Source organism: Periplaneta americana, chromosome 8, assembly GCF_040183065.1.
Source record: "Periplaneta americana isolate PAMFEO1 chromosome 8, P.americana_PAMFEO1_priV1, whole genome shotgun sequence".
Lineage (NCBI taxonomy): Eukaryota > Metazoa > Arthropoda > Insecta > Blattodea > Blattidae > Periplaneta > Periplaneta americana.
In genome coordinates, this window is record NC_091124.1 from 51,964,502 (window position 1) to 51,989,595 (window position 25,094).

Sequence of the window (25,094 nt, forward strand, 5' to 3'; positions counted from 1 at the left end):
CTTCCACACAACCAGCAAAAAGTGTATATACATATGCATGAACTTACAAAGAATTCAACAAATTGATTTAGATAAGAGTTACATGTATACAAGAGTTATTTACGAATTAAACAACAAAATACTATGAACTATTAATTAAACACTGAAATAAACTGGGTAGCAGAATTAAACTAAAATACATAGAATGTTAATATATTTCAAATTATATTAGATAATAGAAAGAGATTATTATGAGACAATTTTGAAAATGCAGCACCATCAGGATGATGTCTAAAGAAAAAAAGCAACAGTGTAGTCAGTAATATTTTAAATCAGTATGATTGGAGTGAAATGCTAATAAGGTTATCTTTTAAGCTGTTCTTAAAGGTGTTTGTTGTCTTGCAGCCCCTAATACTTTGTGACAAGGAATTCCATTGACGCGAGGTGGATATTGTAAAAGATGAGGAATAACAAGATGTTCTATGAAGAGGTATATTTAGTGTGCCACAGATAAGTGATCTGGTATTTACGTCGTGGTTAGAGTATAGATAAGAGAAACGAGACGAAAGGTAATTTGGTGTTGAGGTGTGCAGAATTCGAAAGAGTAAAGACAAAGAGTGTAAAGTTCTGCGTTCTTTAAGTCGGAGCCACGAGAGACTTGCGAAGGACGGTGATATGTGATCATATCGTCGGATGTTGCACACGTATCTGATGCACATATTCTGAGCTCGCTGTAACTTGACTGACAGTTCAGAACTTAGATCACTTAACAAAACGTCACAATAATCGAAGTGCGGCATTACTAGGGTTTGTACTAGGGTAAGTTTTAGTTGCTGGGGCAAGAAGTTTCTCAAGCGACTCAAAGAGTGAAAGGAGGAACAGATTTTCTTTATCGTTTCTTTAACTTGAAAATTCCAACTTAGATTATTATCAAAAAAGAAGCCAAGATTTTTTACGACAGATGAATAAGGGATTAGTGTGTTGTTAAGGGTAACAACTGAAAGATTACTGTTATTAAGGGAGTTAACTACACGCTTATGTCCAATAATTATGGCTTGAGTCTTACTTGGGTTAAGTGCGAGTCCGAAATTGGCCGCCCAAGTGGAGACAGTGGCTAGGTCACAATTTAACTTGTCAATCGATTCATTGATCGTATTGGGTCTGGAATGTATGTAAAGTTGTAGGTCGTCGGCATAGAGGTGATATCGGCAATACTGTAAGTTCTTTGATACGTCATTAATGTAGATAGAGAAAAGTAGTGGTCCTAATACGGAGCCCTGCGGCACTCCCGCCTTTGTGTATCGCCATTGGGAGAATTGATTATCAAGTGAAACACACTGTTGGCGGTCCCGTAGGTAGGAGTCCATCCAGCTCAAGGTATTGTCTGATAGGTGCAAAGTTTTCATCTTTGCAAGAAGCAAGTCGATATCAACAGAACCAAAGGCATTGCTGAAATCGAGAAGAGTTAGTGCCGTTACTTCACCCCTATCCATAGCTTCACGGATGTCCTCGGTCACTTTAAGTAGGGCTGTAGTAGTGCTGTGTCCATGCCTAAAACCCGATTGATAGTCATCGAGGAGTTTGTGTTATATTGTAACAGCTCAGAGCACGAAAGTGATTTACCAAAGTTTCACCTTTTCTGTGCCATTTCTTAGCGAAAGATGCAGACCTGCTGACCTTCCTTCTTGTAGAGACGATAGTAAACGGGCTCTCCTACCTTAACACGATATAAAACTGATTATACTTACAGGCAGACGATGATTTCATTTTGTACGAAGATGCTCCCTATCCAATTTGCATCGGGAAGACTGTAGATTTCTTAGTATAGCCAGTGCCAGCGTTTTTGGCGCGTGTCCTTGAGCAAAAAGCCAGTCAGTGAGCACTTGTTGTCAGTGCAGCTGAGAACGGTACCACCCATCACGTCACGTCAGCAATTTGCCCACTGCCTCAAAGACAAGTCAACTCGCACTTCGTGTTTCTGGAATGTGTCCTTGAGTACACTGTCCAGTCAGTGCATCTGTTGCCACTTCGGCTGAAAGCGATACCACCTCCTAAACAGATGTGACGTCAGCAATCTGCCAATCACGGTTTCTCGTCCACATTTTGTTGCAAAGATAAGGTACTCGCTCTCAACGTTCCTATTACTTATTTCACACGCCAGAAACGATGGCACTGGCTATAAAGTTCTCCCACATCGCTTGTTCGGATGCGTGGGTATCCATGATTTTGTCCTACACTGCTGGTCTCCTCGATCTCCGAACGCAGTGCTGTTTCTTTCTCTGGGGCTACATGAACAATATCGTCTACGTGCCACTGCTAACCGCAGATCTCCATGAACTGAATGACAGAATCGTAGCTATGGAAGAAATAACGGGGAACACATTGGATCGATGTGTGACGAATTTGCCTATCGCCTGAATGTATGTAGTGTAACCGGAGGTGCACACGTGGAAATTCTGTGTGATGAAATTTGAAAAGTTTGTCAGCATCTAGTACATACTGCATTTTCCTATTTTTCTATACATATATCCTTGTTATTAACGTTGGACATGGCTGTAATCTTCTTGGAAAGCCCTGCATTTTCTAGGAGAAATATTACTGTTCAGCTGAAAACACCGTGAAGGATGTATATATTGAGATCGTTTTTTAATTACACAATGTATTTGTACGTATTCTGTATTTATCTTTCGGTTCAAAATCTGCTCTACTATCAAGTATTGGTTATGTATGTTGCAATGTTCCTGCCACTGTAACTCATTTGTGCGTTCTGGTCGAGCTGCATAACCTCTCAAATCTCGAAACTTTCATAGTCAGTGTTTGTATATGGACTAATATCATTTGTCTTGCATTTGCTCACAGAGCTGTGACTTAAGTACACATTAGTAAGAAATCGCGTTACTTGTGACTAATTTTCATCCAACATCCCCATGATTGAAAAAAAAAAAATCAAGTTATGACATCTCTTTCTAGAAAGTTTATGAATTGTTCCTTGAAACAAAATAAACGTTAAGATGCTAAAATTTATTTTGTTATTTTTTTTCCGTAATGATCTCTCTAGTATTTCTTATCAGATCAGAATTCACGCTGATCACTTGTCATACTCTACGGACACTGTCCACTCCATATACTTATAATAATAGTACTATAACTGATAGCGATTTATGTCGTTTCTGCACTGATGTAGAGGAAATATCTGAGCATATTCTCTGTGGTTACGAGGCAATTGCCCGAATAAGTATGTAGCATTTTGAAAAGGCATTCTTACCGCCCGTCGACGTAGAACATGCTACTTTTATTGACCCAGTACGATTAGATAATGTTTGATAGTTTTTTTAAGAAATGCTCTTCGCCCAAATGACATGTTAATAATAATAATAATAATAATAATAATAATAATAATAATAATAATATCATCTTCTCGAGAAGTAATGCGGCGAAACTGTAAAATACAGTGGAATCCCGCTAGTCCGAACTAATTTGGGCCGGGACTTGTTCGGATTATCGAAATTTCGGATTAAGCGGGAGACAGGAAAGCAAGCAGGGAAACCAGGCCATATCTCCACACCAACTGATGTTATGTTTATGAAACGTTGGCGGGACAGTGCCGCTTCGTCAAGATTATCTGCTCTTAGTGAGACGCTGACAAATTATTATCACAATACTGTAGTTTAGAAAACAAGGATTAATTCATTAACTAGTGGTAAAGTTGTACTCTGTATTGTAGGCCTACATTTTTTGAGTTTCTAAATACTATTCATAAAATTAATTTGTGCGAGATCGTGGGTATTTGCTTGTTTTCCGCACAGAACCAATACGCGGTAAGTGTGAAATACCATATTCAGTATTCCCAACGTAACACACATAACAATTTCCCTCTTCTTACCGCTTAAGCGCGACATTCATTTTACTGCTTTAGGCTTTTAACATATTATTTTTAGAGACGTTTAACATAGTAATAATTATAAATTGGAAACTTACCACTGCAATTTCAACTAAATTGCAATGTTAATTATTGTTTTTAAATATTTGCAAAAATTAAGTAAAGTCTACTACTTCACGAAACTTATTGCATTCCTGATACAAGTAACATTAAGGAAGTCGTGAAAAAATCAACAAGATTCCAGATGCCGATTTTATTACTGCAATATGTTATATAAATAATATTGTTAAAATATTAAAATGAAAAATAAATCATTACCGTTTGTTTTAAGTTCGCATTTATAGACTGGGGGGGGGGGGAGATAGACGTATATCACGGCCTGCTGGAGTATAGTAAACACAGAAAACATTTTATAGCAATAATGTTGAAGATAGACATTTTGGTTTTCCGAAGTTGCCGTCATTAAACAGAAACCAACATGGAGATTTCATTTGAACTAATTAGAAATTCGTCTTTCAGATATGTAATAAACGATCTTCGCACAAAATAATGTACGATACACGAGCGGTATGTTTGTTTTCATGTTCTCGGAAATTAAAAAAGCTCAACTACGTTTCGCTTTTTCAATCTTTTCCTCACCATGAAAACGTCATCATACCGCTCTTGTAACGTATATTACTATTTCAGTTGCAATACTCCTTTTTTTTTTTCCCCCCCCTCTTATCTCTCTTTTTTCTTATATGTTCGGATTAACCGGAATTTCGGATTAGCGAAGTTTGGACTAATGGGTTTCTACTGTAATGACTTTACCGTTTTACCGGCAACCTTGCACAGTGTCAGGTCGAAGTATCCCTTCAAACTTTTTATACAACTATTACACTTTTACTACGTCATACTACTTTTGTCAATAAAACGGTACGGAACGACGTGTTTCAACCAATCATGGCAGCTTATCCTACAATTTTTATTACATCACTAGCATTTGTTTCTTTGTTTGCCAACATTGTACTTTCAATAATTGTACCTTTTAAAATGATTTATGTTCATTTCTTCATCCTTAATTAAAACTTTTCTACCATTTATCTTGTTTATATTATTTAGGTTATGTTATAGCTTCTGGTAACCTATATGAGATTATGCATAGTCACGTATTAGAGATTATTTACTTATATTGATAAAGTGGAATTCAACTGCTTTAATAAGAATGAAACCGAATCAACAAAGTCTTCTTGACTAGTAATCGTACATAGAGTTCAATGAAAATTGTATAATTGGCACAACTGGCAACAACAGAACACTTATCATAATTCATTACACACTACTGTCATCTAGCGGAATATTTGTAATGATGACATGGTACAATAATACATTTGAAAACAGTATTCACCTATATTCTAAATCAAACTAAGTTCATTAGCATTCTTTACTTTTTTGCAACACTTACCTCTCTAAAACTAGGTATATTTCTACTAATCTCAAAATGTATTTGCAGCTATGTACTTATAGGAGTTTCATTGTTAAAACAAAATCAATTGTTCAGTGAACTTGTAAACATTTATATGGTAAGTACTCTTTGTCCCTTATGGCAGCTCACGAATGGTGAGAAGATTTATAAATTACATTTTCGTAAATCAATTAATATTTTATTTGCTGTAGAGGTTAATAATCTCCCAAAGATACTCTACATTTGAGATATAACAAATTGTGGCTAGCATCATTCGTTTTGAAATAAAGAAAGAAAGAAATGTGTTAGTTCTGTATAAATCACTCCGTATTTAACATAATACTGCAATAGAGTTATATAAAGTTGATGAAGTTTATTTTTTTGTAACGAGTTAATGTTTATCGTAAAGTAATTAATTCAGCAGCATTATTCTTGGGAACAAAAGTGATTGCAGTGTAGGCTACTGCTTGCTATACTTGTTCCGAAGTTGATATTGCGGTATGTTATGCATTCCTTTCCTGCTGTATTCTTTTGTGCTTTGGTGAACTACTGGAGGTTACTTTTTCTTTTGACATTGTTTCCACCATCACTCTTGTTTTGTGTGTTGTACACGAGGAAGTAAAAGGATATAAGCGAGCACTTTCTTGACGAAACAATCCGAACTCGACCTCACAGACTTTCATCGTAATTTTAGTAGGGATTAATAGAGAGGCGCATGCAAGCAAGCATGCAGAGATGAACAACCATTCTTATTTCATATTTCTGTACACTTGTACAGCATCCGCCAAAACAAAAAAAAAAAAAAAATACTGAAAAGTAATACTGCGCTTTTACGTCACTAGTAATATATAAGCTACAGTTAAGTAAAGCGCTTTAGGGCCGATATTATAAACGCCGTTTAAACCTTACTTTCAGTTTAAACTCAAGTTTTTCGTTCTGCTTCGTATTATAAACCTTAACAACCAGTTAATCTTAAGTTAACTTGAGTTTAACTTGATCGGCAGTCCTCTGCCGTTCAAACTGCAGTCCAAGCACAGTCTAGTTCTAGTATATACAGACACGAAGCTCAATATGTAGGAAATATGCATCCATAGATAGTTACTAACCACTAGGATCGCTACTACCGCCCCATTACAGACAATGCGAAATAATACCGGCACAGTCTTGTTCTTAGTCCCCTCAACAACTCAAGCTTCGTGACTGTGTATATTAGACTGTGGCCCAAGGCTCAACAGTGCAAGATGGCGGTTCCCGCTATACACATCGATATTGCAGATGTTTTTCAAGAACGTATGAGTGACGATGAAGAAATGATCAACATTACTAAATGACCACGGCGGTCAGCAAGGAATTTTTCGAAATAGAATGCACCACTTTGAATTATAAATGAGCATGAGTTTTAAAAGAAATTCAGGCCTTCGAAGCAAACTGCACTAACCTTCAAAATTAAGTTTTATAGTCCTAAACTTGTTCCGAAAAATTGAAACTTGGGTACAACATGCAAGAAAAAGATGAGAAAGTGCAAAAATATATGTGTTGTTGTTTAGTCAATTGCCCGAAGACAGGTTTGAACTTCACAAGTGATACCGAGAAGCCACTACTTGTGAGGCAACTAGGCCAGGAGATAATGGGGTAGGGTGGCCAGTTCCTTTCCCCCTCTTGCATACATCGCCGACTAGCTACATATACACCAATCAAACTTCAGATGCATACAAGCAATTGTTCTTCCTCTGACATATATCGTCATGTGAGATGTACTGCCTGATAATAAAAGTACATATCAGCCAGAACCTCAATCAGAGGGCATATAGGCCTATGTGTATTAGTGTTTGAATTTAAATATTATCTGGAAAGATGAACGATTTCCTTTTTATTTTTAGAAACATTCTCTTGAACCTCTGCACCAGTTACTAGTTGCGCCGCGCTTTTTTTTATTTCCTCTAATAGTAGGTATATATACTGAAAACCAAGGAAAATAGATCTATTTTCCTTGCTGAAAACGATGGAAGATTTCGGAGGTGTCTATAAATTTACTGTAAGCTATTTGCGCATTATACATTTATACTTTATGTGGCAGACAGTCTCCTAATAAGATTTACTATGAAATATTGGGACCTGTTTTACACACTAATAATATTTCTAGATAGCTAAATTTCTATAAAATTAGAAGAGACGAACGGAATGTCAAAATTTGTTTTCATGTTCATATGTTGGTATTCCACAAAATGTCCGTCCGTAATTCGTAGGCACCAATTTCTTACCTTTCGCGTTGTAATTGAAGACTTGACAGACATCTCAAATCCAATATTTATCTAATTTGGCTTTTTGCCTGACATATGTTGTGTTTGCATAGGCTACCATCATATGAAAAATTATATCGCAAGTCCGATTCTAAGTCTGTTTTTAATCATACAAATATTTATTGCAATACTCTTATGTGGCAAACCTATATACTGTAGTTTGTATATTCTTCTGAAAACTTTACTTCAATCACATGTTTGTCAATTCAAATGTATTAGCTTACTATATAAAGCGTATGCATGTACCTTGCAGGCGCAGTAGGCCTACATGCAGCCGGAATAACTTCCTACATAATGTTAAGAGAATGTTAATTTACAAATAAAAATACAAGTGCTAAAGTAAGACGTCCGCCAACTTGTACCTTGACATGGAAACTCTACAATAATAGTTCTACGCGTGATTGCTATCGACAGGTGGGAAGTACAGTATTGTGAACTCCGAACCTTGTCTTGGCTAATTCTGCATTTGTCGCACGACGAATAACCTTGAAGGCGACAGTTGAATCCTGCGATTGCTGTCGTACATATCCTCCTTTGGACACGTGTGTCCGTGCTATCTTATATTTATGAATAATGCAATCCAGCTTTGTTGCGATTACATTGACGCGGAACAACACTGAGCCCGTGTTTCCTCGTTGCTTGTAGCGATTGTTAATGAGTATGTATACTTCATATCGTCTTTGAATATTGAATATTATCGAACCAGTAGGCAGGCACTTGGCAGCTCTGGCTTTGTACTTGTGAAATATGGGATTCATTTCCGAGGTCGGAAGTGTGATTACAGTTCCTCACGGGTTTTCCTAGTCACAGCGGGCACGTTGAGATCTGAATGAACAGAAACCAGTTATTATACCGCTTACTTACTTACTAGAGATGGGACGAATATTCTGGAACTGCTATTTTGAAACTGTTACAAAAATGAAACTGTTTCGTGTACCAACCTGTTCCAACTGTTCCAAACAGATTAAAGTTGCTTTCTATACTCTTTGGTTCTACGAAACATCTTGTTCTTTGTAACAGGTTCATAAAACAGTTTCATGAAACATAATGTAAAACGTTACATGCTACGAGCTTTGCTGGCGCTACTTTCGACATCTGCTTGAAAACGCTACATCGATCTCGTAGGCCGCGAAATTCAATTTAACTAATCTCTTTCATTCCCTCCCCATTAACAATATTAATTAATACCGCGAAAATAAATTATTGGGTACAGATAAAGAAATACAGTATTACATAGGCCTAATCATATATTTAGACATACACTAAATATTGTTTATACTATTGTAAGTTAAATAATGCGAGAAAACTTCAATATATGGTTCCCTCACTGACAATTACCTTAAAATAGGTACTGAAAATTGTATTTGTGTTTGTCGAATATGAGGAATCGCTTACTGTAGACTAATTTCAACTTTCAAGCACGTATTTTTGTGCAACATAACCTAGAAGACTTGGAATGGGTGTCGTGAAAATGTAGGCTACAAGTATTGTACCGGTAAGAAACATTGAACTTGTCTACGAATTTCAACCAATTATTGTATATAATTTTCTGAAACGTAAATGTTATGTTAAATAAATCATGCTGTGAAAGTTACACACGAACTTATAAAATGTGATTTGAGATGTACGCCAATGAACAATGAAAACCTCAAAATTTGGGAATTCCTTGCTTCAACATGTTGCAGCTGTCATTAGAATTTCTCAGAAGTTTGTTGGGATTTCTTGCCCAATCTGTCAAAACTATAACACGGAACATGGCCGTTTGAAACAGGTACGCTACCTCGATCAGTGAACTCAAATCGATCGCAGCAAATCTACAGATGCCTCTTAGGAAACTGTATTTTTGGAACTGTTATTTTGGAACAGTTTCTTTGTCGAAACAGTTTAAAAAAATAACAGTTTAGCCCATACTTACAGATGGCTTTTAAGGAACCCGGAGGTTCATTGCCGCCCTCACATAAGCCCGCCGTCATTCTTCCCTGAGAAAGATTAATCCAGTCACTACCACCATATCCCACCTCCCTCAAATCCATTTTTATATTAGCGTCCCATCTACTTCTTGGCCTCCCCAAATGTCTTTTTCCCTCCGACTCCAAACTAACACACTATATGCATTTCTGGATTCGCCCATACGCGCTACATACCCTGCCCATCTCAAACGTCTGGATTTAATATTCCTAATTATGTCAGGTGAAGAATACAATGCGTGCAATTCTGCGTTCTGTAACTTTCTCCATTCTCCCTGTAATTTTATCCCTCTTAGCCCCAAATATTTTCCTAAGCTTTTCGAAATATATACACTATTTTTGCTTTGATAATTTTCATTTCCGTAATAATTTTTCTTTTGTCCGTAATGTTGTAGTGGCGAAAAATCCGTAATAGTTAGCACTTCTGATACCGTACTTAAAAAAAAAGTCATTTCAGTGTACATCAGAATCGAGCCTAAATCCTTACAATGGTAAGCTAGCTTTCTACCACAGAGCTATCTGAGGGCTAACGGAAGCCGTGTCCTCGTTCGAAAATGTCCTCATCATCAAGAAAACGTGCTGTTCCATATGGTATGACACTCCTACACGATGTACTGGCTTCTTCCTTTCGGAGACGAAGTCCCCCCACCTTCACAGTGCTCAACACTTCCTGAACTTCTCTGAAAACTGAACTCTGTTTGCGGAGGGGGAGGAACGTGTGATGACGAAGCTGTCCACCGACTGGACCAGTTTCCATCCTTGCAGTCCTTGGGTGCAGGATTGTAGGTTCGTTTCCAACTGTGTCGACAAGCTTGAAGAATCGATGTGGGCAGGACATGTAGTTTACTATTCGTATTTGACCTTCTTAAGACAAGTTATTTTTACTTAAAAAAAACACACACACACACACATGCTAAAACGCGAACACATAAATTTATAAATAAATGGTTCGATGTAAATTGCAAATGCTTTTTTTAAATTCTGAATACCGCTTTATAATTTTTATATAAATTTATGTCAGGTTAAGTGGATATCATTAAGATATACAACTTTTATATGAAAATTACGAATTAATTTATAAACCCACGCTTTTCGTTGGATCTGAATATGGCAATTAAAATATTTCATACCAGTTCTAGCATGACGATGAGCGAGACACCTGTAAGCAGGAATTCATTAACCTTTCGGTAACTTGGTAGATGAGAATATTGCTAGCTGACAAGAATTTGGACTTGGGCAATTAATTGTCGATGGATTTTATCTGGAGCCGTCTCGTTAATTATCTTTCACATGCCGTACATGTAGTATGAGACTGTGCTCTATGCTAGGAATACTTTCCGCCCATAAAAATCCATTGCCCTCGATCGGATCTAAAACCGCGATGTAGTAACTATGGTAAACATTCGATCATTAAGGAATTCATACGGTTTTCTTCTGAACGTGTGATTTCGAATTTATTTGTGCTTAATGATACACATCCATATGTGTAAGTCTTCAGTTTTCATGTAGAATACAGTAGAACCCCGATTATTCTTCACCCTATTAACCGGTCGCAAATTATCCGACTGTCTTTTTTTCGCTCTTTTTCTTTTTGCTGCAGAAATAACATGTAGCTAGTTTTGTATGCAGTGCCTTACATAAGTACGAACTTTTGTAGACTGTGTTATTCAGTGGCGTAGCGTCAATGTAAGCTAAAAAGCTTAGCTTCCCCAGTTAATAATAATTTCATAATAAACCTGCAGTTTATGAAGAAAATTATTTATCAATTTTAATAGAATTTATATTTACGCATTAAATATTGTGATGCGGCAGCTCAGGATGATTTGTGGTGCAGCAGTAAACAAGAAGCCTGCACACACCAGCTTCCAAGCAGACCGGTTTCTTCTGTGTAATCCACCCCGCAGATTTTCCATCCCTTCCTAAGCTACCCTAGTCGCAAGGCTCGCAAAGAAGCTAGCTTTAACATTTAAAATAAGTAGTTTCCGCGTTATCCCTTTTCGTCTAGTTATGTTCAGTTGAAGTGTTAGTGTGCATTGTGGCTAATATAATAAATAATGAGCGAAATAACAGTTCCTGACACCAATCTACTTGAATTTTTTTAGGACAATTGTATTATCAAAACTGACTTACGAACAAAAGTGTGATTTAAAAAACTAATGACCGACTCCCTTGCTGTCAATGAAGGACACAACCAAAAGACAGACGCATACTTACGTAATGATACTAATACTGTGATTTCTCTAAGTATGACAGGGAGTGAGCTAATGTTATACGTACACTTGTCTATTTGTTAGAGATATGTGTAAACCGTGAAATCATATTTTATTACGTATCATTTGAGATCATGCCTTATTGGTGTTACTTACGATGTTCCAACCAATCTTCGACTGCTGACTTGAAATTGACTACTATTTATTTTAAGACTGTATTTTTGTTATTACATATTGCATGAAAGACAACTTGAGTTAGCTTCCCCTACTCAAAATTTCATGCTACGCCACTGGTGTTATTACAAGACTTTACACCTACATACCATTGCTGCCACTGCTGCCAGTAGGAACAGTTACTTGTGAGTGTTTTTCCAATTTGTAAAATAGTCACTACTTGCTTCCAAAGAAATGACACCAAGAACTTCCGCACAATTTATAGCAAACTTGTGCAACATTCAATACTTGTCCTAATATTCCAGTGGCCGTACTGTTTAACTTCTATGCAAAATATCTTCGAGTATCAAAAGAAAACGTGTTTGATAAATATCGAAAAAAATGGGCATATAATTGAACGGTTTGGGAAAAAGGACCTGTAACTCGTCTTTTATTACTATACGGAACTGACGTTAGAGCTCTGCGCGATTTCATAAAAAGGACAAAGTTTACAAAGTATGTAAATCCACAACAGAGACCTGTACTACTACTATCTTTCCGCAGATACCAATCATAAATAAATTCCTTGGCCCTTAAAAATCCCTCGTTGACAACCAGACATAAATTACGGAACTTCTGATTCACTATCTAGCACGTTAAACACAACAACACGGAGATTACCAAAATGTATATATTATGCACTTAAATTATGAAAATAATTTGATACGGATTATCCGACTTTTTCTATTAACCGTTCAGTCCACACCCTTCATTACTACGGATAATAGAGGTTGTACTGTACGTATTTTCCCACAGGGTATGGGCACCTGTTCCGTAATCCGTGATGAAACAAAAATGGCACAATTTCAAATGCTTACTATAATAAAACTATGAGCCACAACCAAATGCTAATGTTAGCAGTCAGACCATGAACAAATGTAACTTGTAATGACTCCATAAGGGCGCCGAAATTCCGTATAAAATTAGCCGTTTCGCGCGACCTCTCTCTCTCTCTCTCTCTCTCTCTGTAATATCTCATAATATCTCCGTAATATCAGTTTCGTCATCCAGTTCCGGAATGAAACTACAGTTGTGTTAGTTTGAATGTTTTATTTTTGTTTCGATTTACAAATAGAAAGTATGGGTCTGTGTAAGAGAAACAATTTCGTGGTTCATTTTCATTAACAAATAATAATAATTACCAAATAAGTAGTAATATTTTACTCGTTTTCTCTTTTGCGTTCAGAAAAGCTTTGGTTCTGACACGGCATTTCTGATTCACATTTTTCCCAATAATTTTCGTGATATTTCCAACTACCGTGGCGAGAGTTAATAATAATGTTAGCTAGCATCCATCTGGAAATCGTTAGTGGAGCCCAAATGCAGGAGAAAGTGCTAACACAATTTGTTAAAATTTTAGCCTGTGTTAACAAGCAGTGTGTTAATGCATTTTTAACATTTGTTGGTGAAACCGGTCGTAAGTGTTAAAAGTCAGTCTTCTGGCTGTTAGAAGACATTTTGTGGGCATGTATTTTTGTATGAGTCTCAACGTATAGCTCTAGTTTGTTTTACATCAGAGTGATTTCTTTATGATAAGGGTATTTTGTTTCGTTATTGCCACCTTCAAAGAACCTCTGCACTCTGGAAAATTTAACTTCATATGGTAAAGAAGAGTTGATATCCGTGGGGAGTTGTCACCAGCGTAGCTCAGGTGGAGGAGGTGTTGATGCATACTGTAAAATTCCTCTTGGATTGAGTACCAGACTGAGTTTTTCTGAGGTTTCACTCAATTATAAGGCGGGTTTTAAGTAAGCCTGGCATGTAGTGGATCTCATCTCGTCAGAATACATCTCATGGGAAGACGTTCCCTTCACTAAACCTACTTTGCATAAGAAAATTGTACCACTTAAGAAATGCTTCAGATCTCAACACAAAAGAAGAAACTTCACTACTTTTACTTATAGGAGAACACTGTGTAAATAACCTCCATGTTAACATAATTCGTGCAAACGTTCAAACATTTATTTGAAACAATATATCATCATCATCATCATCATCATCATCATCATCATCATCCTTACAAGTGTTAGGCCGAATGGCCTGTTAAGGTCTTGTTTTCATTATCATCATTTCCATTCACAAAGTAGGCCTTAGCGTAGGCCCATTTAGACCGAGTCCAGCAGTCGTTTTAAAGATCTCCTTCTATCTTCAACATTAGTTTTAGGATTTTGTTTTCATTTATTCTTGAAACTTATTGTAGCCAATATTTTTCTATTTTCATTTCTGCTGATTTAACTCCTAATTCTTCTATATTTATTTTTTTCATTCCTCTTGCAATAAGAAAGTTTAGATAGTCTATATTCTCTTTTTTTTTTTTTTTTTTTTTTTTTCGAAAAATAAAAAGTGCATTTCTATTGATTGTGTTCTTTTTTTGTCGTTTTGTCTAAGTGTCAAAATTTCACTTCCATATAGGAGAGAAGACAGGGCCAACGTATTATAGATTCTGATTCTAGAACATTTACCAAAGTAGATTTTAATGTGTTGTTTAAAATCTCTTATCTTCGTGTGAACTGTATTAATTTTGTGTGAACATCTTTCTCATTTTCATAAAATACTGTATATCACAGCCTAAATATTTTAAAGTGTTCACTTATTCCAAACTATTATTTAGCACTATTCTATTTCTTACTGTATTTGATTTTCGCAGTGAAAGCCATAATCCGAAGTTCTTTGCTGCTTTTTCCATTTTAAATATTTCCTTGTATAGTTTTCTGAATTTGAAACTTTAATTTAAACATCAGCGAAAATGAAAATATTTTTCTTCTTGTTATTTACAAAAATGACGGTATTGTGAATTTCATTCCCTTTAATGGTTTAGTTTATACCCAGATTGCTCGACCTTATAGGCTTTGATGGTAACAATTTTGTCAGGTTTACTATGCTGCCATCTAATTGTTACATAAGGAGTCACGTCATAACTCCCATTTGAATTGAATTAGCGATTGTACTGCCTTCTCGTGTTCGTTTACGGTGGATGGGTGGCGATCCTGGCGGTTCTCTTCAAAGTAACGTAGGGATGAGCTATCTGTTTATATATATATATATATATATATATATATATATATATATATATGATCTAGGATATAACTTATATTTAGTAGTAATGTTGACAATAAAGGGTAGCTTTGTCGAACTCAGTGATTGTATATTCTACTTACAATATATTATTTATTTTTTATTTTATTATACTTTTAGAATAAACTTGTCACGCTTTTTAACAGGTAGTTTGTGATATTTGTGTCTTGTAATATATCTAACAGTTGCCTAGTTCTCTTTTAACCTTATTATTAAAATTAAATTCTAACATTCTTTGTTCTTTTACGACACAGTACTTACCTAGAGAATCAAGATGTATGAAGGAAAAGCAACGCATAATTGTCTACGACTAAAAACAGGTCTTGGAAGTACCCAGTTAATAATATATTTTTATCAAACTTTTGGCCTTGTGACTCTGTCATTGAGAATGTCATTTCGTAGGAAAAAAGAGCTACACTCTCCGGTATTTATATAGGGTTCAGTATGGGTGTTACCCTGAAATCTCCATGTAAGAGTCTATCCGATATCCTGCTGGCGGTCGTAAATGTATAGACGAGCTTGGTGCAGAGGACGCGTTTGCTGACATGGACAAGATAAAAGTTTCGTAGAATCATTATCAGTACGCAATATTCATAAAGTTCAAATGTATGTAGGTTAAGGTGAATAGTTTGTTCTTAATTATGATGAAGATATTTTGTCACATTGGATTGTCCGCTTTGTTTTCTCTTGTAACACTGAGCGCAACTTTTTCCTAGCTATTGTAACCGACATTGAATCAGCCCCATAAACTTTCAAGCCATGAGGTCGGACGAGGACGATGAGTTTTTAAGTGGCGATAGAAATCCTTACTGTGTTTTTCTTTGGACGCGAAGAGAAGTTGGAGGCCATGTGTCGTAAATTTGTAATCTACCGTGCTACTTCCCATGAAGTTGTACGAAATGGAAATATAAAAATTGGAAATTTATCCTTCGAAGAAGTGGAAAAATTCAAATATCTTGGAGCAACAGCAACAAATATAAATGACACTTGGGAGGAAATTAAACGCAGACTAATTATGGGAAATGCCTATTATTATTCTGTTGAGAAACTTTTGTTATCTAATCTGCTGTCAAAAAACTGAAAGTTAGAATTTATAAAACAGTTATATTACCGGTTGTTCTGTATTGTTGTGAAACTTGGACTCTCACTTTGTGAGAGGAACAGAGATTAAAGATAATTTCGAGGGGAAAAATTGTTCCGGGGCCGGGTGTCGAACCCGGGACCTTTGGTTAAACGTACCAACGCTCTCCCAACTGAGCTACCCGGGAACTCTACCAGACACCGATCCAATTTTTCCCTCTATATCCACAGACCTCAAAGTGGGCTGACAACCGTCAAGCAACCAACATTGAGTGCACACTAACTCTGTGTGACTTAAATTGTGGTTTTCTGTTAACGAACAGTGACGTGTATTATGCAAATCAAGATTTCAGGTATAACTCCCTGTAAAGTTGATTTGAATAATTTCGAGGGAAAAATTGTTCCGGGGCCACTTTGAGGTCTGTGGATATAGAGGGAAAAATTGGATCGGTGTCTGGTAGAGTTCCCGGGTAGCTCAGTTGGGAGAGCGTTGGTACTTTTAACCAAAGGTCCCGGGTTCGATACCCGGCCCCGGAACAATTTTTCCCTCGAAATTATTCAAATCAACTTTACAGGGAGTTATAACTGAAATCTTGATTTGCATAATACACGTCACTGTTCGTTAACAGAAAACCACATTTAAGTCACACAGAGTTAGTGTGCACTCAATGTTGGTTGCTTGACGGTTGTCAGCCCACTTTGAGGTCTGTGGATATAGAGGGAAAAATTGGATCGGTGTCTGGTAGAGTTCCCGGGTAGCTCAGTTGGGAGAGCATTGGTACGTTTAACCAAAGGTCCCGGGTTCGATACCCGGCCTCGGAACAATTTTTCCCTCGAAATTATTCAAATCAACTTTACAGGGAGTTATACCTGAAATCTTGATTTGCAGAGATTAAGGATGTTTGAGAATAAGATTCTTAGGAAAATATTTGGGGCTAAAAGGGATGAAGTTACAGGAGAATGGAGAAAGTTACAGAACGCAGAACTGCACGCATTTTATTCTTCGCCTGACATAATTAGGATCATTAAATACAGACGTTTGAGATAGGCAGGGCATGTAGCACGTATGGGCGAATCGAGAAAAGCATATAGAGTGTTAGTTGGAAGGCCGGAGGGAAAAAGACCTTTGGGGAGGCCGAGATGGGAGGATAATATAAAAGTGGATTTGAGGGAGGTGGGATATGATGATAGAGACTGAATTAATCTTGCACAGGATAGGGAGCGATGGCTGGCTTATGTGAGGGCGACAATGAAACTCCGGGTTTCTGAAAAGCCATAAATAAATATAGAAGGAATATTATGTATCTGGAAATTAATTGACGCATTATTAAGAGAAAACAGGTTAGATGCAATAATTGTAACTGGAAGAAGTCGATCAGTAATGAGTGGAACTAGGTTGTAGGCCTAGACTGAGACCTGCTTCATTTCTGTGTACGGTATTCAACTCTATGCTCATACCTCATGGATTGTGTTATTCCCCGTGATATCTAATAATTCCTTTTAATTAGTTTAACGAGCGGGAAAAACTTAATCCGCAATTACGCGAGTAATCATTGACTCACGTGGTGCGCCGCAATTATGATCACCGCCCCCATCTCCTCTGAAGCGGACAGCTGAGACCAGTTTATTTCCTCCTCAATTGTGAGTGGGATATCTATTACAGGGAAGAAAACTTGGCCCACAATCGAATCCGGTCCCTTGACTGCTATGGATATGTCGATGCAGCGTTTCTGATCCTGTGATGGACGTGACGTGACACGCTCACTTGGGCTGTTACTACAGTCGAGTATATACAGTCACGAAGCTTCAGTTGTGAGGGTGCTAGGAACAATAGACTGTGTCTGTACTATTTCGCATTGTCTGTAATGAGGCGATATTAGCGATCCTAGTGGTTAGCAAGTGTCTATGGATGCATATTTATTGCGTAGTTAGTTTCGTGACTGTATATACTAGACTGTGCTGTTACCTGGTTGTTTTTCCGAGGTTTTCTCCAACTCTGTTCGGTCAGCGCCTGGGTCCAACGCGAGCCTGGGGAATGATAAGTCCATTTTTTAATTTGGTTTATTTTACGACGCTTTATCAACTGCTATGGTTAGCTAGCGTCTGAGTGAAATGAATGTGACTATTAAACTTATAGGATGAATTTGCGATTTTGGCCAATAACGTTTCAGAACCGCCTCAAAATCATTATCTGATAAGACGCCTCGTACAATCGCATTAGTGTGGAGTGATTAATGAAATTAATATATAATATATATATTATAATTAATAGAAATGACAGGTCACGCCAAAGCAGCATCACTGAAACTCTACCTGCAGGTAAGTAAACAACATCATTCATCGATCGTAGAGAAATTACGAAATCCTATCCATCTCACTGCTATTCCTTTCACCTTAAGCTCGGTCCAGTCCACTTCAGTGTCAATTACAGAAAATCAAGAAATGCCAACAAAATTTAGCTTTGAAAATTGCGTTTTCAATGACTGTAATTTCAGGTATAAATAAATGTCTGTAAAAATCTATCTTGTTTTTATTCCGTTAATGTAACATTTCAGCTTATCTTACTTTTGAAGTTAAGTATTGTTGTTTCTTTTTTCCGCTCTGAGTAGTTGCCAATAGTATCTATAATAATAATAATAATAATAATTATTATTATTATTATTATTATTATTATTATTATTATTATCATTATTTATTTTAGCTAGCAGAGTTAAGGCCGTAAGGCCTTCTCTTCCACTATTATGCCATGATAGATAGCAGTTTGGTTTTGAAATTCATTACAAGGAAACATGGTAGTGTCTTATTGCTGTGTTTTATTATAATTATTACCATTTACGTAAGTAATTCGGTTTTGCAAGTTATTTAATTTTATTCCTTATTAAATTGCACTCGCCCTTCGGGCTCCTGAAATTATCAATAACATGAAACAGCACTCGTGCAATTACTACAGCTAATGCCAGCGAAATGTGCCCAGGGTCCAGCGCCGAAAGTTGCTCCTCATGGGTTGAGGGTAATCTCATGAAAGAATCTCAGCCAGGATTTGAATCCGGGTCCGCTCGTTTCACAGTCAGACATGCTAACCGTTACTCCACAGCGGTGGACATGTCCATGTCAAGGCTGGTCCACAATGAACCGGGAACGAAAATGACAACGAGAACGGAAATATTGTTAAAATAAATTTATTTAAATGTGAGCATTCACAATTAACTATTATGAATGCTCACAATGAACTATTATGAACGCTCACATTTAAATACATTTATTTTAACATTATTTCCGTTCTCGTTCTCGTCGTTTTCTCTTCCCGGATTGTTGTGAACCAGCCTTTATAGAAATGAGATATCGTAGGGGAATATAATGTTTATTACTGGTGTCGGGTTTTCGATGCTGAGGAGTCCGGATTTGACGTTACGTTAAGGATATACTAAGGTGAAATTTGAATTTTCTTAATCGTTCGAGCTAGATCTTTGAAAAGTTGAACATATTATGCTGCAAAGGCTAAAAATAGTTTCTGTACAAAGTTTGATATCATTTGGTCCAAAATTATTTGAATTTTGTAAATTTAAACTGCATTTTGAAGAATCAATACTCCTCCCAGGAATTTCAAAATGTTTGCCCGAACTTTGCTCTACATACCTTTCAGATTCCCTGAAACATAACATGATATTTATTTTTTCAAATTATTCTTAAAAGTAAATTACAGGCTGCAGAGATGAGGTTTCTTCGCAGAGTAAAGGGATGTACAAGAAGGGATCTGATAAGAAATGAGGATATCCGTAAAGAATTAAATATATACAACATAAACGATAAAGTTGAAGATTATAAAGGGAAGTGGAAAGAACACCTGTCTCGAATGGATAATGAAAGAATTCCAGCACTGATACAACAATACCAACCTAAAGGCAAAAGAGATGTCGGACGTCCTAGGAAGAGGTGGAACTGAATAAAATGTGAAGACGGAACAGGCACTAAGCCTAAACCATGAAGTGAAGATGATGAAGTTGAAATATTCTTCAACAGCTAAGAAAAACATAATTTATGTAGTCAAATAAAAAAAGGGGTAAAATTGTCATGTCTGGCAGGAAAAAACCTCTTTCCCCAAAAATCTCGAGGTTTAAGAAAAATCCTGATATCAGAGTTTGGTAAACACATCTTTAAGAAAACCTGCAAGGCTCATGCACATAGTACACAATTTGAAGGAGTAGCACATTTAGTAAGGCATATGTAGGGAAAATGCAAATGGAGGAAGCTGAGTTTTAAAGTTTAAAGGGCGTGCAACCTTTTAAAAACGGCAGCTGAAACAGCTGATTGAAGGGATCTATTTGCGTGAACATTTTTGGAGACATCTGAATCATAGGCCTATACACTTTTTTTAATGTAAAAACGAACGAAATTGTTCAACAAAATGGACAAAATTTCACCTTAATCTATTCTTAAATCCCACTAAATGCATGGGAAGTTTGTCCATTGTCAATGTGAAGCCGTTTGTTGAAGTCGGACATGCTGCTATATTCCGAACACAAGAGCTCGGCTATTTATCCGTATGATATAGGTGCTTCAACCTGCTACGTATGAAAAACTCTTCACAGATATTTAGATTAAGTAGCTAAGGAAGTGAATAAAATACTACTTCATTCCATTGCAGTTACGCTATGGCCCTAACCTACAGCCGTACGGCACTGTAATAAAAGCCAAATATAATATTTTTTCCTCGTGCCCTTGTAAAAAATAGCAGCTGAACTGCACTTTCGCTCTGCTACAGTAGAAGAGATACGCCGCTACGCTTTCACCACGATGCAGGAAATTATTTTCATCTTCCAGTTTTGTTTTGCTTGTAGTTTTCTGTTCTTTTTTGCACATTAAAGAGAAAGCTATGTAGTAAGATCAATTTCTTAGCAGAGAATAGTGTTCACCCATTATAATCTTATATAAAGAGCGTTTAAATATAGGGAGAAGAATGGACTTTTACTTGAAGATGTTCTTGCGTGATTTTTACTTTGTCATTGAAATGAACAATTGCATCCTTGTACTGTCAGTTGTCGAGTAAGCGCTTTTATATATGTGTACAGTAGAGTCATAAGTAATACTTGATCAGACGTTTTATTTCCTGTTAGGCCATCTCAAGCTAATGTTCGAAATTGCCTGTCATTAGAATGTTAACGCATTAGTATGTCAAAGAACAATAATTTGCAACATTATATAATGCTGGGTTTGCAGTGAAAGACCTTCCCATGTGCAGAACATGTATGTATGTATATTTTATATTAAGCTATATGAGTCTGTTAGAGTCATACGAGTAATTCACATGCTCCAAAAAATGAAAAATTGAGATATCGTTATATTTCCATGCGGTTATCTGCGTAGAACACTAGAGGTCAATTTGTCACATTTTTTTCATGATGCTTGTGCAAATAGGCGACAAACTTCCCGGTTTCTGTCAAAAGTCTCATGATCCACTGGATCTTGTGAGTTGTGTTGTATAGAGCTTCTCGACGAATCACCTATCAGTATTTCCCTCCCCTTCTCCACTTCTTGTTGTCTAGAATAGGGTTGTGGATGAGTATCTTACATGTGCCTTGTTATTTTTATAATATCAATGAATTTAGGGGCTGTAGTTCAGCATTTTGTAAGCGTGGTATTATGGAAGTGAACGTATCACCGGTTGGAGAGGACGACCACGGAAAAGTGTAGCAGCTCCAGAAATAACGAAAAGAAACCAGGCCAAATTAGCAAGGTTAATATCCTTTTCTGATACTGCTTGGCTCCTACTGATGTATTGGTAAATTAAGCAGGGTCGCGTGTTTTATCACAATCTACATGTAGGCCTATGTCATTCATGGTGCCATGAATAATAATCAATTGGACAATACTGAATATATGTGCGAATTGGTGGAAGCAGATATTAATTTTGTGATATAAAGGAACGTAGTAACGAAAATTTGAGTTCTGATAAAATTTGTAATCATTATTTCTTTTGTAGGTGGTAAATTGAGGGTTCGACTCAAATAAGGAGATAACCCGCTTTTCTAAGAAAATTTAGTCTTTTTCTCGTCTCTAGAATGCTGTGTCATAATTGCAATAACTCTGGGAATAGCTTAGCCCACTGGAATGTAAATTTCCACAATAAATTCTCAGACTGTTTTGGGAATACCTATATTCCCTATTCCAAGATTTGTGACTTATCCTTCTCTCTGACTGGACCCCTCAATTTATACTGTACGGTATTATATTATTTTGTAAAATGTACTCATCTGAAGAATTTAATAATCGAACACCTATTCTTTACATTGAATTTAAAAATATGCTTGAGTTAATGTTCTTCTGTAATACTTTAATTTGTTACTGTCAAATCCCACATGATCCCAACTGGTCACTTTCTAAACCCACATGTTCCAAACGGAACACTCTCAGAACACTCATGATCCAAAGGTCATTGTCAAAACTCGTATGATCCATAATTTAAAGCTAAATCACTTTTACTTCTGTATAAATAAGTATGGTTACAAATATGAATAGTAGTTTTTAATCATTGCTCTTTCATTTATTAACCTTAATTGTGAAGAAAATGGGTTCTGAGTATTACAAATATGTTTTCCCTCATTTGTGAAAATTTTCATTTTTGGAACAAGTGAGTTATGACTCTAACCGACTCATATGATTGCAGTCGCAAATGCCGTCATTCAGTCGTATGTATTCGTAGCAATATATTCTAGAAATGTTGCTGACAGTACACTAATCATTCATTTCACTTATTAGATCGGAGTAGGGTTGCCAAACCGTATTTCCCAGGATCTCTCATATTTGCCCTTAATTTTTAACAGTCTTCCGGCTCCCGTATTTTTCTTCTCTTCGAGCATTTTTCTCCGTTATTTTTGCATGAGGTAAAATCATTATTCTAAACATTTGATTTTGCCATGAATGATGACTGTTTATGTCGTGAATTTTGTTGCTCAAGACATGCATTGAAATGTGCAGTCTTTTCGGAAAGTAATGCTTGCCGGAAATGGATTTTAATGTTCACCTGTTTAAAATCGAACAATATTAATATTATTATTTTGAAAAAAAAAAAACTGGCTAGTTTTGTTCTATGCATACCAAGTAGTAATTCTCGTACAAAGAGGATGTTTTGAGATTCTTACTATAAGCTATGGCGCACACAGCATTTGGTTTCACGAGATAACGAATGACCTAGGCCTATAGGTACTACCACAGTCTAGTATATACAGTCACGAAACTCAATACTGTACTTAGTTAATATGCATCCATAGATAGTTGCTAATTCACAAACGATTAGGGAAAACACGGGAATTTTACTGGAAGCAAGTAAAGATATAGGTTTGGAAGTAAATCCCGAAAAGACAAAGTATATGATTATGTCTCGTGACGAGAATATTGTACGAAATGGAAATATAAAAATTGGAAATTTACCTTTTGAAGAGGTGGAGAAGTTCAAATATCTTGGAACAACAGTAACAACTATAAATGATACTCGGGAGGAAATTAAACACAGAATAAATATGGGAAATGCCTGTTATTATTCGGTTGAGAAGCTTTTATCATCCAGTCTGCTGTCAAAAAATCTGAAAGTTAGAATTTATAAAACAGTTATATTACCTTTTGAAGAGGTGGAGAAGTAAGTAATGCTTGTAAGTAAAGAAGTAATAGTAGTATATGATTATGTCTCGTGACCAGAATATTGTACGAAATGGAAATATAAAAATTGGAGATTTATCCTTCGAAGAGGTGGAAAAATTCAAATATCTTGGAGCAACAGTAACAAATATAAATGACACTAGGGAGGAAATTAAACGCAGAATAAATATGGGAAATGCGTGTTATTATTCGGTTGAGAAGCTCTTATCATCCAGTCTGCTGTCCAAAAATCTGAAAGTTAGAATTTATAAAACAGTTATATTACCGGTTCTTCTGTATGGTTGTGAAACTTGGACTCTCACTCTGAGAGAGGAACATAGGTTCAGGCTGTTTGAGAATAAGGTGCTTAGGAAAATATTTGGGGCTAAGCGGGATGAAGTTACAGGAGAATGGAAAAAGTTACACAACACAGAACTGCACGCATTGTATTCTTCACCTGACATAATTAGGAACATTAAATCCAGACGTTTGAGATGGGCAGGGCATGTAGCACGTATGGGCGAATCCAGAAATGCATATAGAGTGTTAGTTGGGAGACCGGAGGGAAAAAGACCTTTAGGGAGGCCGAGACGTAGATGGGAGGATAATATTAAAATGGATTTGAGGGAGGTGGGGTATGATGATAGAGACTGGATTAATCTTGCACAGGATAGGGACCGCTGGCGGGCTTATGTGAGGGCGGCAATGAACCTTCGGGTTCCTTAAAAGCCATTTTTAAGTAAGTAAGTATAACCGGTTGTTCTTTATGGCTGTGAAACTTGGACTCTCACTTTGAGAGAGGAGCACAGGTTAAGGGTGTTTGAGAATAAGGTGCTTAGGAAAATATTTGGAGCTAAGAGGGATGAAATTACAGTAGAATGGAGAAAGTTACACAACACAGAACTGCACGCATTGTATTCTTCACCTGACATAATTAGGAACATTAAATCCAGACGTTTGAGATGGGCAGGGCATGTAGCACGTATGGGCGAATCCAGAAATGCATATAGAGTGTTAGTTGGGAGGCCGGAGGGAAAAAGACCTTTAGGGAGGCCGAGACGTAGATGAGAAGATGATATTAAAATGGATTTGAGGGATGTGGAATATGATGATAGAGAATGGATTAATCTTGCTCAGGATAGGGACCGATGGCGGGCTTATGTGAGGGCGGCAATAAACCTCCGGGTTCCTTAAAAGCCAGTAAGTAAATAAGATAGTTGCTAACCACTAGGATCGCTAATATCGCCTCGTTACAGTCAATGCGAAATAGTACCGGCACAGTCTATTGTTCCTAGCAACCTCACAACTCAAGCT

The 25,094-nt window shown here is 36.7% G+C and overlaps 1 protein-coding gene and 1 non-coding gene across 2 annotated transcripts in view; both read left to right on the plus strand.

Annotated features, from left to right (window-relative positions):
- The window catches only part of twin (CCR4-NOT transcription complex subunit 6-like twin), a 694,792-nt gene that overhangs the window by 120,568 nt on the left and 549,130 nt on the right, over positions 1-25,094 (plus strand). The window lies entirely within an intron of this gene.
- Positions 16,613-16,685, plus strand: TRNAK-UUU (transfer RNA lysine (anticodon UUU)). The gene has a single exon. It is a non-coding gene; the product is annotated as a tRNA-Lys (tRNA).